Genomic DNA, 16065 nt, shown 5'->3' with positions numbered 1-16065 from the left:
AAAGACTTGCATGAAATAGGCTTCCTACAGAATAAGAATCTTTATAACATGCATCTTCTTCCCACTTTACACGTGAGCAAATCTAGGCTTAAGAATATTAAATAAATTACCATAAGCCAGGAGCTAGCATTTATCATATGTCATCTTGTAACTCTAAAATTTCCTCCTTCAACTGGAATTTAAGAAAGATATTCTTAGAGTCTGAACCTCCAACTAGAAAGTGTGTGTGGTTAAGCCTAAGCCCTTTGTACATATGTAACAGATGTGCAGTTTGGTCTTCATGTGGGACTTCTAATAGAGGGAGCAGGGGCCGTCTCTGACTCTATTGCCTGCCTTTGGACCTGTTTCCCCTAACTGGGCTGCCTTGTTTAACTTCAGTAGGAACTAGTCTTACTGAAACTTTGTATACCAAGGGTGGTTGATATCCCTGGGAAGCCTCCTCTTTTCTGAGGGGAAAGGGAGGGTTGGTGGGTTGGGGGAGACAGGTGAAGAGAGGGAGGGACTGGGAAGAAAGGAAGAAGAGGAAGCTGGATTGTGATGTAAAATAAGGAAATAACTTAATTAGTAAAAAACAAATCTATTTCAAGTAAAATAAAGAAAAGGAGAAAAAGAGAAAGATGTTTTATGGGGGTGGGAAATCTTTGGTGTTTGCATTCATTTTACATATGTAGGGATATTAATCAACTTCTTGTTACCACAACAAAATACTGGAAGCAATTAACTCTATAAAGATAAAAAGTTTGTTTGTTTACTTAGACAGGGTCTTGAAGTATAGCTCTGGCTAATCATGAGTCTGTGATCTCCTGCCCCTACCTTTAAGTTCTGAGACTACAGGCATGCACTACAATAGTCCACAGAGTAAAGTTTTATTTAGGTCATATTTTTTGAGGTTCAGTCTTCAAGTGCATAATGTAGGCTTAGCAAGGATCATTAGTGGGAAAGTGGTACAGATAACAGTTGTGAGAAATATGTACCAGAGCAAAAGGCTCACAGAAGAGGAGCAGGGAAACAGGGTGGGTCATGGTTCCATAGCCCTCCTTAAGGAAACACCCCCCAATAACCCCAGGATCATCCATAAACTCCATTTACTTAAGTTCTCCAATCCCTCCCCAAAACGGCATCCTGGGGACAAAGCCTAAGACATGGGTTCTATATATGTACATATCAGGGGAGACATCCAATATCTGGACCTTAGGAAATACATGAAAATTTTCTACATTTTTGAAAGAGACAGCATTAGGCTGGTTTACCAAGTAGAAAACAGCATAGACATTTTTATGCCAAAAAGCCTTAACAGCATCTATATTTGAACTCCTTATAACTTATAAGCAGGCAGAGAATTGCTTAATGGTGCTGGACAAAGCTCTTATGGAAACAAGTCCACTGGGGAAATCATTTATGGAAAATGAAATGATTGTTTTAGAGATCTGAGCTGTAAATGTTCATTTCTTAGTCTCTGGTGCCTTGAGACCTTGGGCACATAAATTACAGAATCCTGGTGGCTTTGCCCAGCATGCAGAGTATGTTGGAAAGCCCAGGAACTCTCTGTGGAGAGAGAGAACAAATGAGGATGTCTCCACAGCAGCTATAGCTCTATGTGGGTGGGACTGACACCTCAAAAGGGCACATGTCGGAGAAACATCTCCCAAGGCATAAAAGCCAGGCTGGGTTCCCACACGGATCTCCTTGGTTGAAAGCTCTGACATTCTGTTGAGTTAATGATGAACTTACTAATCACCGTTCCTTCTAACACCAAGCCTGGGAGAAAAGAACAAGAAACAATCTCTAGACCTCGGGGTCCCCAGGGTAGCTTTTGAACCAAGTCACACAGCTGCATTGCTCCTGGTTGCTGGCACCTATGTCAGTTTAATAAGTTTCCTGGAAGATAAGAGAAAATGCCAACTTAAAATAGCACTACAATTTCAAGAGATCCCTTTGAAAGAGGTGAATACACTGGAATCACCATGATGTTCTCATAGAAGCATCTAGGTATGGTATTAAAATTCCTTGCTATGGATCCAAGACTGCATGTGCTTTTTACTTTCACACTTTCATCCATTCACCCATGCATCCATCCATGTACCCATGCATGCATCCACCATCCATGCACCCATCCATCTGTGTATCTATCATCTACCTACACATCCCTCATTTACCCATCCATCTACCTACCTATCTACCCACTCACCCACCATGTACTCACCTACACATGCATTTATTCATCTGGCTATCCATTCACCAATCCACCTACCCATCCATCACCCATCCACCTACCTATCTGTCTTCTGTTCATCCATCTGTTACCTACCCACCCATATATTCATTTATTCACTAATCTACACAACTACTCATTGATCTATTAATCTACCCACCCATCAACCCACCCACCTATCATCCATTCACTCATCCACCTACCCACTTGTCATCTATTCTTTCATTATTGCCCCATCCAAATATTTACTTATTCATCTATCCACACAGCTACTCATTGATCTATTCCTCCACCCACCCACCTATCCATACACAACATTATTTATGTATCTATTCACCTTCTCACCATCCATTCATTTCTTCTATCTACCCATCGAATCATTATCTACTTATGCACACATCCATCCACACAACTCATCCATTCATCCATCTATCTATCCACATTGTACCCACACACCTACCCACCTTTATCCCCCATCCATCTATTCATCTTCCCTTCCTCCTTCCACACACCCACCTGCCCTACCCACTCAAGCATAGATAATGCACACAGCATTATTTTAGAGCTACCAGTACTCGATTTTTCAGAAAATTCCAATACTTCTTTTTTTTATTATAATATGATTTTAGAAAGCAAATTTACTCTTGAGGTTTTGTTACAGTGAAAAAAAAAATGCAGTATTGAGTTTATATAGAGATTTTTGACTATTATGTAACTGTACACTTGGCATTGAAAATTGTATGAAACATATTTGGGAAAAGATAGTTTAAGGTACAAGCTGCTGCATCATGTGAAATGATGGGCTGCGAGAAACAGTTTTTGTTTAGGTTTTGTTTTTCATTAGAAACTGTGAAATTGTTGGGCTCAAGTGGTTATTTTGCTTGGTCAGGTGTTGCTATCCAGCTAAAAATAAGTCTGTATCAGTGAACATCTTAGATTGTAAGAAAACTCGAATGTGAGTGAAAGAATTGAATATGTCTGCACTTTGTTTTGTTCTTCCACAGAGGTTGTAAAACTTGCTGGTAAGAGTACAGCCTCCAGAATTACACAACCCCTGTTCAAATTCCTCTTCTGTAGCTAACTTGCTTTCTGTCCTGGGGGAAAGTTTCTTTTGTTCTGTGATGATTAGCTTCAAATGTCAACTTAACACAAATTAGACTTGCCCAGGAAGAGAGTCTAAATTGAGTGACCTTTTTCATCAGGTTGTTTTATAGGCTTGTCAGTAGGGGATTATCCTGATTGCTAATTGAGGAAGGATGACATAGTACACTATGGGTAGCACCATTCCCTACACAGGGGGTCTTGAACTTCACTGTTCAGGAGAAAATCAGCAATAAGCAAGGCCATGCATTTACCCTCTCTTCTCTGGCTGTGGATATGATGTGACTGGTTGCTTAAACTCTTGCCATGACTTCCCCTCAATGATAAACCAGGACCTGAAATTGTTGGTCAAATAAGCCCAATCCTTCTTATGCTGCCTTTTTAAAAATCAAGGTGTTTTGTTGTAGCAACAGAAGGAAAACTAGAACACCTTCTCTTAGTTTTCAAAATTGCAAAGTGCCCCATAATGCCACAATAAAAATTAAATGTGATACTGTACATGAGCCACTTTCCCTGCTTTTGGGGGTACACACTCAGTTGCTATTTTAGGGGTACAAGATAGATGTACTGATATTACTTCACTCACTGATCAGAGAGGGGTCCTCACATTTTTGTTATTTTTTTATTCTATCCCCATGTCCTCTTTAACTTTTCCACATGAGAACATTCTAACATATACAATATACATTCTCTCAATTTCCCTTTCATGTTTATTTAGATATATGTAAATATTGATAAAATATGCAGTTACCTTCTTTCTATTAATTTACATAAACAGTTTGAAGCGAAAAGAAACCCTTCATTTTCCTTACTCAATTTATTTTAGAAATCTTCTTGTGTTGCTGTCTTTAAATCAAAGTCATTAAATTCTTGCAGTGACTCAGAAGTTACCACGTGCAGGAATCACCATTTGCTTATCTCTTTCCCTAGTTATGATCTCATGGGGACATCAGTCTTTGCTGTCACATGCGAGACAGTGCTGGATGGCCTTATGCATGAATGTGCAGGATGTTTTGCAGGGATTTTTCTGGAGAGCGTGTGTCTTGGTGCTGTTGGGTTGAATCTCTTAGCACTTGTTTCTAACTTCATATTATTTTTGCAGATCTGCTGTGTTCCATGGTTAAATCTGCTTTGCTCTGAGTATGAGTAAGCTTGGGCATCTCCACCCATTAGGATTTCATCATCCATTCATTTTCTTCTAAAAGGCTTTGTCCATTTGCTTCTTCATTGGCTTTCTGAGTATTTCTTCCTCTTTTGCAGGTATGTCTCTGGGAAGGAAAACAATCTGAGTCTTCAGTGCTGCATTAGTAACCTTTCACTACTTACTAATGCCTTCCATGTGGAGCAGAAGTTCCTCTCTGAGCAGAAACCCCGGTTTAATGTTGCCTGGCACTTCCTATTTCCTATTTTTGTCTTGTCCTTTTTAGATCTTGCTTTAGAAACCTGTCCATATTCATTAAATCTTTTCCCCCCTTCCTTTCTTCCTTTCATGTTTGTTATTATCTGCATCTTTCAGATGAGGACACTGAGGCTCAACGAGGGTAAATGCTGTGCTGGAGTTTTGAGAAAGTTGACAATAAATCAGGTGTGATAAGAACTCAGTTCCCTCACCCCAGAACTAGCCACTGAGAATGACCTTGAACCCCTCAGTTCCCCCCTCTTCTGCAGCTTCCACCTCCTGGGTGCTGGGATGATAGGGATGGGTTATCATATCTCCTTTATGCACTGCTGGGGATTGAACCCAGGAACCCCTGCAACTCTACTCACCATGCCACATCCCCACCACAAGGTCTTGGGTCTTTTGACTACTCTTCTAGTACACTTAGGAATATTCTCAATCACCTCTGGGCTGGAAGATCCTTAGAGGTGGAAGCTATGCTTTGTGTAGCTTGTAACCATCACGTCTAGCCAATAAGTATCACAAGAATGAACATGCAAGCACATTTTGTTGTTGTTATACCTTGAAAGTGGCTCTCATGGGAAGGCAGGGGATATGATATCTCCTTTTAAGGTGTCTTGACAGTAGGCAGCAGAGGTGTCCCACGGCAAAAGCCATCATTATGGGTGTGATTTTTGCACCCATTTGTCACAGAGGTAGCAGGTAATGATGCTTCTGCAAAGGTCATCTTGCCTCATGAATTCTTCTAAACCCACAGGAGGAAGGAACTGAGCAGGAAAGTTCCTTAGGTCCTTTCCACTTCTGTGACCTTCCAAACACCTTTTCAATAAATATCAGTTCCTGCTTGGAAGTGTACTTCAGGCTTTGGTGGCTGCCTTTTAAACACCAATGAGTTATCTGAGTGTAAATAGCACATGATAATTCATTCTATTATTTTTAGTTTTTGAAAACGTATTTTTCAAAAAAACGTAAAAATAGAACTACCATATGATCCAGATGTAAAACTTCTGAGTATCTACCCAAAGGAACTTAAGTCACCATGTCATGGGACATTGGTGCATCTAGCTTACTACAGCTCTTTTCATAGTGAGTAGGATGAAATCACCATAATTCCCACCAAGAGATGATTGGGCAAAGAAAAGGTGGTACATACACATAGTGGAGTATTATTCAGCCAAGAAGAAGGATAAAGACATGTGATTAGCAAGATAAGAGATGGAAGGTGGAGGTCATCTCGTGAAGGAAAGTAAGGCAGACTCAGAATCTCACTCTCTCTATCTCATTGGTGGAACCTAGATTAAAAATAGTAAAGAAAAGTAGAAGAGGGAATGTTTACAAGAAAGGGGTGTGTGGGAAAGTGATCAAATACGCAGTGGACATGTCTTGATGTAACCCATTGTTTTATAAAGACAATATGCAATCTCATTCAAACACCCTCCCACACATGTCCTGGAGTCTTCTGTGAATTGTGGTGTTGATGACAAGATCAACCATCCTTCCGCCATCAATGTCCTCCCATTAGCTCAGAGGAACAGATGCAGTGTATCTGAAATACCTGCCTGGTGACTGGAGTTTTAGGAGGCTGTGGAGAACCTACATGCTTGGTCTTTGCTTGAGTTCAGACCTTGGCTCCATCAGGTCTTACCTGTGAGACAGGGAGATATCAGAGATTACCGTAGAAGGAGGAAGCCCGTAGTCCATCTGGGTTTCATTCAGTCAAAGGAGTACACTCAGGACAGCCCAGGCATTAGGAAGTTGGGAAACGTGCTTGCTATGTCAATGACCCATAAAAGGTCACTGGGGACTCTCACTTCAGCCCTTCTCTCCTTTCTTGTCAGAGGGGAGGCATGGGACACCTCCAGGCCCTTCTGTATCTCTCCCTTAATAAACCATTGCTATCACTATTCATGTGTCTCTGTGATGCATCTCGAATGTGTAGATACTCATATCTACCATGTCTGGACAGCTTTTCTGAAACTGGGACAAGACGGAGGATTCTCTCTTCTTAGCAGATCTTCTTCTTCTCTGCCTGATCTGGGGAGCCTGAACCCCCAGTCTTCTATTTGAGGAATATTTCATAATCCTTGGTGAAATTACAGGTTCAACTTCATGCAATGTCTCTCCGGGTATCCCCAGAACCTTAAGCCTCAGCCAATGAAACTTCACATGAAGAAGAAGCCCTTCCCACTTTCCAAGGTTCATATTTATAGCCCTTGATTCATCCTGAATAAAGTATGTGAGCACAAGTTGTTTCATTGAATGCCACCTGAGAGAGCCGTTTCATTAAATGTCATCTAAAAGAGCTGCAACACTGAAATCCTCAGAGAAGACCCCCTCCCTCCAACACTGACTGCCAGACCAGATCCTGCTGACCCACCCATTCTGGACTTTGCTCCATCCTTCCACATATGGTGTGCAGCAGTGCCTGGATACCCTATGGGAAGAAGTGGAAAAAGCAGAACCACATCTCTGTACAGTTCATTGTTTTGTTTTAAAAAAAAAAAAAGAAAGAAATGACGTCTAATTGAGGATTTGTATTTGTCCCAGGCCACAAAGGGAGTGCACAGTGGCTACTAGGTCTCATTCACACACACACACACACACACAGAGAGAGAGAGAGAGAGAGAGAGAGAGAGAGAGAGAGAGAGAGAGCCCACAGGAGCCTGACTGGCACACCTAGCATGTTCTGGTTGCAGCTGTGGATTAACTCAGTTTGGGAAGGAAGCTGGGTGTGTGCTGTGCTCCAGGACAAGTTGGAGGCAGAACTCAGGCAGCTCCCCTACCTCTGCCATTAGTACCTTCCTCTCTGTTTGCCTCTATGGTCCCTGGTGGGTCCCACCAGCCCTATGATTCATTCTGCTTTGCAGTGTTAGCTGAGCTGTTAGCTGGGGTTTAAGACAAGGCCCTTCCTCGGTGCACTTACATTTTAGAGGGCTGATTAATTCCTCTCTGAGAGCAACAGGGGCACTGTTCTCAAGGTTCCCTCTTGAGGTGTTACTTATCATGGTCAGGTCTCAATGAAGGGCCTTTTCTGGCTGGCGGGTCAAACAATGCTTTCTACTGAGCAATGTGTTCAGAGGTGTGGTTGCCATAGTAGAGAAGATGAGAAAGCCAAGGGCATGCCTTAATGGGATTAAAATACCAAGATACGGGGATATGAGTATAATAAATTTAGTTAGTTTCATTTTTATTTTGTGAGTGTGGTGCATGCATGTGTGAGCTTGTGTTTCTGGAGGCCAGAATTTGAGGTACAGTGTCTTCCTTAATCACTTTCCACCTTATTCTTTGAGACAAGGTCTCTCATTGAGCCTGGAGCTCATTATTTTAGCCAGATTGGCTGGCCAGGGAACTCCCAGAATCCTCATAGGATTACAGCTGTGTGCCACCCCACTCTGAACTCAGGTTCTCACGTGTACATGACAGGTGCATGACTAACTGAACCATTTATTTAGTACCAGCCAGTGCCATCTCGGATTACCCTGATGGCTCACACTATGCTCTTTTCTCCAGGCAGCAGCTCACTCTGAAGTCCAGGCTAATTAGCATGTGACAATTCTCCAGCCTCAGCCTTCTGAGTGCTGCGATTACAGGTGTGTGCCACCACATCACATCCTGCTGTTGTCCCTTACTTAATTCTGTTTTCACAGTAGTCCTGAGGGGTTCATGATCTTCTCCCCATTTGGGATAAGACATCACGATCACACTGGGCAGTAGGGATGATGTCACGTTCTCCCCTCCAACGTCATCCCTTGCCTTCTCTCCTTATCAGTGGAACTCAACGGGGAAGCATCTCGTGGCTCCTGTGCCCCACCCAGCCAGAATGAGTATTTGTTTCTCTGCTTACTGTTATGGACCCAGGGTAGGGGTAGAGTATGTGTATGTGGATACAGTGTCCATAGATGTCTGAAGAAGTTATCAGATCCTTTGGAGAACTAGAGTCACAGCCAGTTGTGAGCTCTGGAGGTAAGTGCTGAGACGTATACTTGGGAAGAGCAGAAAGTGCTTTTAGCCACTAAGCCATTTGCCCAGACCCATAGATTGACATCTAAGACAAATGGTGTGGTGGTTTCCATGGGAATGGCTCTATAAGCACATATGTTTGAATACTTGGTCTGTAGTTGGTAGAACTGCTTGGGAAGGATTAGGAGGATTGGCCTTACTGGAGGAGGAGGGTTGCTAGGGACGTACTTTAGCGCTACTCCATGCCTGGAGTTCCCCACCCCTCTATCTTTCTATCTCCTTGTTGTAGATCAGGATGTGAGCTCTCAGCTGCTGCTCCAGCTCCATGCCTGCCTGCCTGCCTGCCTGCCTGCCTGCCTGCCTGCCTGCCTGCNCTGCCTGCTGCCTGCTGCCTGCTGCCTGCTGCCTGCTGCCTGCTGCCTGCTGCCTGCTGCCTGCTGCCTGCTGCCTGCTGCCTGCTGCTCTGCTTCCCACCATGATGCCAATAGATTCTCATCCCTCTGGAACTACAAATCTCAAATAAACCCTTCCTTCTATAAGCTGCCTTGGTCATGGTGTTTTATCACAACGGAAGAGAAACTAAGACAAAAGGGAAACAGACTTGGGGCCTCTTCTGGAGCCCCAGAAACGTGTGACCTTTTCTTGAGTAGCTATGGTGTTAGCAAGTAAGACAAAGGTGGTAGGGCAGCAGGGTTCTTTGTTGTTGTTGTTTGTTTGTTTGTTCTTTTTGTTTTTCCCCCAGAAATAAAACTAATACCAAGGATGGAAAAGTAGAATGAGAGAAGGGTCTGGTGCCACCTGAGCTGCAGGTTCCAGCCACAAATGTATTTTTTAGGTTGAGAATCAACAGATACCTTCCTTTGTCCTTTCTTCTTCCCTTCCTTCCCTTCTTCTTTCCTTCATTGCCTCCCTCCTTCCTCTTTCTCTCTTTCCTGTGTGTTTGTGTGTATGTGCGCGTGCGCGTGAGTGTGCGAATGTGTTCATGCAGGTACATGCTTTCCTGTGGAGGACCACATCCTTGTCTGTCACTCCCCAGGTTCCACCTCTTACTCATTTTCTTTGAGACAAGGTCTCTCCTTGACCTGAACTTGACAAGAAGGCTGGGCTGGCCAGCAGCCCAAATCTCCAGGAATCTGTGTTCCTTGTTGGCAGTTGGGATCACGAGCACCTGCCAGCTCACTCAGCTCCTTTACAGGCGTTTTAGGGGAGGGAACAAAGGTCCTGCCTGGGCTTGCAAAGCAGGTGTTTTGCCCACTGAGCCATCTCCCTGGGTCCTACCCTGGCTTTTGTTCTGGGGTTTCTGCTTTTGGCAACTGAGGGGAGTGCTGTGGAGCGCAGGCATCTCTCAAGTTTGTGTTAGTTCCCTACTTCCAACATGGTGGTATCTGGAAGGAAACCTCTGGGGGACATTTAGATTCACATGCTTTCATGAGGGCAGGACCCAAAGATTGGAGCAGTACTGTTGCAGAAAACAGAAGGACATTTTTTTTTTACTCTTACCATGTGTAGACTCAGTAAACCAGGAAATGTGCTGTTGTCACCAGGACCCTAGCTGTACTTCTTGATCTTAGATTGTCAGCATCTAGAAATATGAGAAGTGGATGCCTTCTTGCCACGTGGAATATCACATCTACATGGCAGGATCTGCCCTAGCAATGTGAGCTCATGTTTTTAGTCAGCCTTTCTGTCCTAGGGGCACTGGAATCCAAGGCAGTCTGGTCTTGTCCAGAGAAAATGATAAACTCAGAAAAGCCTGGTTTTATTTCTGTATAAAAGGCCACATAGAGGACCCCAGAAGCGGCTCTTTTTGCAGAATAATGGAGCAATGAATTAGCTCCTTACAACCCAAAGCCTGGCGGATTATCTTTCTGTGAGTCTTCCACAAAAGGAAGAGTCTTTATCCTTGTGGACATCCTTCGAAAGTGGGATAAAAGCAGGCACGAGGCCCCACTGTCAAGTGACAGCAGTTTTTGTTGCTGTTATGTTGGAGTTGTCATTCAGGCACCAAAGACTAGGGATGGAGTCAGCGTGGCCCCACTGGGGCTCTTCGGAGTATCCTCTCTGTGTCTCTTTTGTTTGCATGGTGGGATGTATTGGCAAGAGGCACATACCCCTGGAGCTCAGTAACATGGCTTAGGACTACTCTGTTCTGATGAACTTCTTCTGTAGCCCAAATAAACAATACTACACATGCCAACATAGAAAACCTCTATTTTATTTTATTTCATAAAGAAACACACCCACACCCAGGAATTGTTCATTAGAAGCTCAGTCTCCAATGTGATAGGCTCTGAAGAGTTAGAGCCTCAGTACAGGCTAATCAGCACAAAAACTTTATTTCCCCTTATAAAGTGTTTGAAGTGAGATCCAAATTTGATTCCGCAAACCACATGTGGATAGGTCCAGCACGCTCTGAATTCCGTTGTGGTTGGGGTGGGAGATGCAGGAGGTACCGTGTGTCAACTGTGATGGTAGGCACTATAGACCTTTGACCACACAGGAGCATCATCTGGGAAGCTTTTAAAAATGCCAGCACTCAGGTTTGAATGGAGGGAATTTGATTTGGTGGCTTCTGGGGTGTGGACTGTTCTAAAAGCACCCTTGGCACACATGTGTTGTGAATTTGGTCTATTGCTTATATAATGTTTATTAGGTTCACAAATTACATGGGAATTCACACATCTGCATGTAAGACTCTGGTCCTTGCCCCAAGGTGGCTCTGATTGGTAAACACAGTTGCTGGTGGCTAATGGCTGGGCAGGGAGATAGAGGCGGGACTTTAGATTTTCCAGGCTAGGGAATCCAGGGAAGAGAAAGGCTTTAGAATCACCATTCCCAGGGAAGCAAGAGGACCGGGCTTGAGAGCTGCAGAAGAAAGCATACAGCCATGGAAGAGCTGGGGAAGAGACCCCCAGGGACCCTTCCCTGCTTGGGTCTGAGGTAGAAAAGATGGAATATAGATTTTAGTAATAATTCAGGAGTATTGGAGGGGAGGAGATAGTAATGCGATCGTTTGGGAATGGCTCAGCTGTTGAGCTGTTTAGGGCATGTTAAAAATAAAGCTGTGTATGTATGTGTATCTTTCATTCAAGAATCCAGAGCATTTTGGGCGGGGGAGGGGGGAAGGAAAGTGCTTGCTGCCGGCAGGGCCATTTGAGTAGTATTAAGTAAATAATGCAACACTTAATGTGCACTCCCGTTTGAGAACTTCTGATTAAACCAAAGGTAGAGTTCAGCACATGCTCCTCTGCTGTGGTTTGGATGTGGTTCTCCTGGCACCCACACCCACACCCGCACCCCAGAACTGTTTATTAGAAGCTCAGTCTTCAATGTGGTGGGCTCTGAGGAGTTAGAGCCTCAGTACAGGTTACTCAGGTCATTGGGATTCCTCTCCTTGGGAGGAACTAATGTAGTTCTTATGGGATCTTGTTTAGTGCTCACAAGTGGGTTGTTAAAGAAAAGGTCAAGATGGACTCCTTCTTCATTTGATGGCCTCTTGTCTGCTATGCGATGCTCATTTTTTATTCACTATGATCATCATCATCATTATTGTTATTATTTTGTGCACCTCTATAAAAGTGATATTAGAAATTCAAAGCTATTGTAGCCAACTAACTAATGGCATACAGCTAGAGGCCAGAGGTTAACCTTGAGTGTTGTTCTTCAGGTGCCACCCATCCTGTTTTTTGATATAAGGCCTCTCATTGCCTTGTAAATTGCCCATTAGGCAAGGCTGCCTGGTCAGGGAATCTCGGAGGTCTACCTATTTCTGCTTCCCCAAGTCCTCAGTTCTGGGATTGCCAGCATGCTTTACCAACTCTGCCTTCAGAGTGTTGAACTTAGGTCTTCATGCTCACAAAGTAAGTGCTTTTTGAACTACCCAACCTCAGCTAATTTGGTATAACAGTAGAAAGTGGAGTAATCCAACCTTAAATGACTTAAAGTATAAAAAAACCTGTCCATGCAGTGTGTGTGTGTGTGTGTGTGTGTGTGTGTGTGTGTGTGTGTNNTNTNTATATATATATATATATATATATATATATATATATATATATATATATATATATATATATTTGTTTTATGAGTACACTACCATTCTTCTCAGACACACCAGAAGAGGTCATCTGATCCCATTACAGATGATTGTGAGCCACCATGTGGTTTCTGGGACTTGAACTCAGGTCTTCTGGAAGAGCAGTCAGCTCTTAACCGCTGAGCCATCTCTCCAGCCTATAGATAATATTTTAACTGCATGATCTTAAACAAGCTACCTGACCTTTCAACATCTCATCACTTTTTAGCCACACAATTTGCATGAAGGGATTACTGACCTCAGAGTTGTGTTAAGAATTACTAAGGGAAATTAGTGTTCCAGGCCCAGAGTGAGCACTTAATAATTGGCCACTATTATTACAATTGTTTTTAGTTTTCAAAACTCGCTAATGGCAGATGATAGCTTTAGATTAAATGATTATTTTTAGATTATTTAGGTACAATCTATCTAAATCTAAAACAAGATAATTGTTTTAGATTAATTGATTATTTTTTTATTATACTTATTTATTTGTTGTGCCTGGCAGAGGACAACTTGTGGGAGTTGGTTTTCTCCTACCACGATGTGTAGTTTGGGGCTCAAACTTTGGAAGACAGGGTTGGTAGCAAGCACCTTTACCCACTTAGCCATTTAAAAAGAGGACTCATACATTCATGCAAGCAAACCCATGCAGGTTTCTGGCCTCAGGGCCACCAGGTCTCATGCCTCCATGTCAATCCTTCTTGGCCTCACTCTCTTCCCTTAGCACTCTCGTGTCACCTCCAGGGACTAGGACAGCTTTCTGCTGAAGAAGGGACATTGCTTCAGATCAGTCTGGTCCACCTTTTTGACCCAAGAGGGAAAGAAAGGGACCTTTCTCACCAGCTTCAGTTGGACAATATCCCAAAGGTCTCACATGTCCTGACTTGGGCGATGTGCTCGTGACAGGTCTGAACATTGTGGCTAGGCAGTGGATATGCTCCTAGAAATGTATGGAATAAGGTATAGAGAAGACGAAAATAACTACCTTTCCAATGTCAGAGAGTTCCAACCACAGTGACTGGATTCATGCTGTGAACATATCCAGCATCACTATGGGCAGGCATGGTTCCAGATACTGCATTATGAGCTGAGGAATGGACACCCTGCTTTAAAATAAACATCAAGGCATATTTTTCTACAGCAAACCCCACCATTTTATGATGTTAAATTGGGCACAGTAGAATTCATCCTTTTGAGCATCTCTAATATTTCATGTCTTTTGTTCTATCATAAAGGGCAGTAAATTGGCAAGTGTTGGGCTCTCAACTCTGCTCTGTCATGCATTCATAACACATGCAGTCACGTGGCCATCACTACTGTCAAGACCTAGAATATTCCGCTCACCCCCCAGTTGTCCTGTGTCTTTGCAGCCAGCGATCTCCTTCCACCGTTGGAGCTTTTCCTTGTTGCCATTTTTGCTGAACCATGCAGCAGGCGGCCATTTTTTTTTCTACTTAGTATTTGAGATTGCTACAACTTGTTGCATGCACCAATGCTTTTCTCCTCTTATTATCCAGGAAAGGCGCATCATATGGCAGTGGGGGGTGCTTTGTCATTGTGAAAAGTACTGGAAAGAAACCATGTTTGGAGACAGATTTGTTTTTGTTCAAGGTTTCAGTCCAAGGTTCCTTGGAAGCAGACAGAGAGACAGGAAGGGCCTCTTCCCTCCCCTCTTTCCTCTGCTCCTCCTCCTCACCGTCCTTCATTTTCACCTTCTCCTTTTTTTTTTTTCCCATGTTATGAGTTGAACCCAGGGCCTTGTGCACACTAGGCAAGTGTTCTACCACTGAACAACATCTACAGCCTTGTTATTTATTTCTTAAGTATTCTTTATACAAGTCACAATGTCAACTATGTACAAGATTGCAGGAATTTTCTTCCATTTAAAGATGTTTTCCAACTTTAGGTTTACATTTAGGTCTGTGATCCATTTTGAGGTAATTGCTGCAGACCGTACTGAGTATGGACTGGGTTTTGTTATTTTGTATTGGGACACTGAGTACTTATTTGAGTGTTACCGAATTGCTTGTACAGGTTTGTGAAGTGGAAGCTACAGCATCGGTATGGACCTTTCCGAACCCTTTCCTGTTTCATTGACCTTTGTGTTTATCTTTCCCGATACCACGTGATCTTGATCAATGTGGGTTTGTAACAGACCTTGGACTCTGGTGGTGTGCGTTTCCCAATTTTTGCATCTTTTTTCCAGCACTGCTTGGGTTCTCCTTGATCCTTTGCCTTTCTACAGAAGAACTCTGAGAACTTGAATGGAATTGCGTTGATGCCATATTTAGGGAGAACTGATAGTTTAAGATTATTGAGTATTTCAGTCCATGAACATAAATGTCTTGCACACTTAGGTCATCTTCAGTGCCTTTCATCAGGATTGTTTGTAGTTGTCAGCATGCTGTAGTCCTTTGAAGAGATGTGTCCATCAGAGGCTCAGAGCATGTGGTCCCTGGCTGCTGGTGCTGTCTAGGGGAGTTATGGGGCTGTTATGAAGTGTGGCCCTCCTAGAAGAAATGTGTTAGTGTATGGCTTTTAACATTTGTGACCTCACCCCACTTCCAGTTTACTTTCTCTGTTTTCTCCTGGACCCTCAGCTTCCTGCTTTTGCTACTTGCCACCATGCCTCCTCCCCCACCTGCCACCATGCCTCCTCCCTAATCTGCCACCATGTCTCCTCCCCAATTTGCCACCATGCCTCCTCCCTAACCATGCCTCCTCCCCAATCTGCCACCATGTCTCCTTCTCAACCTGCCACCATGCCTCCTCCCCAACCTGCCTCCACGAGTCCTCCCCTACTGTTGAAAACTCTTTGAAGCTATTAGCCTTAAGCCAAAGCAAACCCATTAGTGGTGCCTTACCAGAAACAAAAGCGACTAGTAGACATACAGATATATTTTATGTGACTCTAGTACTGTAATTTTATTGGTGTTTATTCATTGTGCTGAGTGATGGGTTTCACAATGACACTTTTGCTTGAATATATCATGCCATTTTGATCATTTTCATGCCCCATTACCTTCTCCTGTCCCCCCATCCATACCCCTGGTCCCTTTCTTCTTCCCAAATGGTCTCCCTTACACGCTCATGCTCCCTCTCCCCTCCCTCCTCTCTCTCTATATAATCTATCTATCTATCTATCTATCTATCTATCTATCTATCTATCTATCTATCTATCTATCTATCCATTTCCTCCCCCTAGGTTCTACATATGAAAGAAAGCATTCCATACAGATACAACAGCTTATTTTATTTTATTTCAGTTTAGTTTAGTTTAGTTTTCTGCTGTTGTGTGAAATTTGACATCAGGAATTG

The sequence above is a fragment of the Mus pahari genome, chromosome 1, assembly GCF_900095145.1.
Source record: "Mus pahari chromosome 1, PAHARI_EIJ_v1.1, whole genome shotgun sequence".
In the NCBI taxonomy this organism is placed as follows: domain Eukaryota; kingdom Metazoa; phylum Chordata; class Mammalia; order Rodentia; family Muridae; genus Mus; species Mus pahari.
The sequence above is the reverse complement of the archived record's forward strand: the minus strand, read 5'-3'. Positions refer to the sequence as shown.